At 38.1% G+C, this 1,600-nt stretch overlaps 1 long non-coding RNA gene across 1 annotated transcript in view; it reads right to left on the reverse strand.

The window, feature by feature from the left end:
• The window catches only part of LOC128249983 (uncharacterized), a 4,188-nt gene extending 3,488 nt beyond the window's left edge, over window positions 1-700 (reverse strand). The window contains exon 1 of the long non-coding RNA XR_008266129.1: window positions 67-700. This is a non-coding gene — a long non-coding RNA (uncharacterized LOC128249983). The remainder of the gene's footprint in view (window positions 1-66) is intronic.
• Window positions 701-1,600: the final 900 nt, after the last annotated feature.

Raw genomic sequence — 1,600 nt, forward strand, 5'->3', positions numbered from 1 at the left:
AGAGAGAGAGAGAGAGAGAGAGAGAGAGAGAGAGAAGGGAGCATTGCAATAAAGTTTCAGACTTACCATTCTGTTTATGGATGAAATTATTAAGTGGAAGCGAGTTGTTTAATAATTTGTTCTTGGAATTATTAACCCAAGAGAAAACTTTGGACATTAAATGAAAATGTCACGTGTTCTAGTGATTTATCGATTCCGTTTTTGCCTATTAGGCCAGTCATATGATTTAAGTAGCAGAAGTTGTTGTGACTAGCGCTTGGTTGGAGAGAAAGCGCTATAGTTTTGACCGTAGTGTATCACTGGTATAGTTTTATTAAGAGGGAAAGGTTAAGAGCATGACGACGAAGTCTTAGGAACCTAGAGGGAGAATCAGGACATGAAAGTATTTAATCTGCTGTCGTACCATTCCTTGTTCTCTCTATCTCGCTTATCTCTATCTCTGTCTGTCCATTTGCCTGCCTGTCTGTCTGTCTGTCTGTTTATTCATGGATAACTGAAACAGAGAGAAAATTACAGCAAGCTGAGTTAGTTCCGAAACATTTCCAATTTCCGTGTTTGTTGCTGTTGTTGTCAAGCCCTAAGCCTGACTTGATGCACCCCCACTTGAAGTGTATCGCGATTTCCGGGTTATTGTTTTGAGCTGAGTGGGGGTGCTAGATTCCCTTGTTCGAAAATATAAAGACACAGATCGTGTCATATAGCCAGCTGGAGACAATGTTTCCTGGGGCTAAATTACAGTAACATTCATCCTAAACCAGGACTGCCATGTTATGTTGGCAAATAATTTTTACTCCAAAGTACTGTTGCTGAAATATCTCTCATTCTGAGATTTCAAATAGTAATTTTCTAATCCTCTAACTTGGTCGGGATTACATACAAGATGATGACTTGTTATGTCTTTCATGTACTGGTACCACTGTATCACTGTTGTTTCTCAAAGACCTGTCATATCAGATGAAACATTTATGGAGATTTTTCTGGACCAAAAGTACGTCAGAAGAATAAAATCTTGGAGTCTCAGCTTACAGTTTTCGGGAAATGAAGATCTTTTAACAGAGTCTTTTTTCAGTTTTGTGTGTGGAGCATCGAAAAAATCTCCCCTTCCTTGTATTTTATCAGACTTCTTTCCTTATTACAAGATGAGCATTTTGGTGTTATATAAGTCAACACTTTCTTCTCCTTTAGAAATGAATATGCAGCGTCAAAACTCTGAATATAAGGAAAAATATCATAAAACATTTTAAATAACAATAAATCGAATTATATTGAAATGAATAACATTTTACATAATTTACATTTGATGGATATTTGTCCTCATCTTGTTTGTTGTTAACACAACGTTTCAGCTGATGTACCCTCCAGCCTTCATCAGGTGCCTTGGGGAAATTTCGAACCTGGGTTCTCATTCCTAAGGTAGTTTTTGATGTTGTTGTTGTTGTTGTTATTATTATTATTATTATTATTGTTGTTGTTGTTGTTGTTGTTGTTGCTGTCAGTGCCGCTGGACTGGCCCCTGTGCAGGTAGCACGTAAAATACACCATTTTGAGCGTGGCCGTTGCCAGTACCGCCTGACTGGCCTTCGTGCCGGTGGCACATAAA

This window comes from Octopus bimaculoides, chromosome 1 (genome assembly GCF_001194135.2).
Source record: "Octopus bimaculoides isolate UCB-OBI-ISO-001 chromosome 1, ASM119413v2, whole genome shotgun sequence".
In the NCBI taxonomy this organism is placed as follows: Eukaryota; Metazoa; Mollusca; class Cephalopoda; order Octopoda; family Octopodidae; genus Octopus; species Octopus bimaculoides.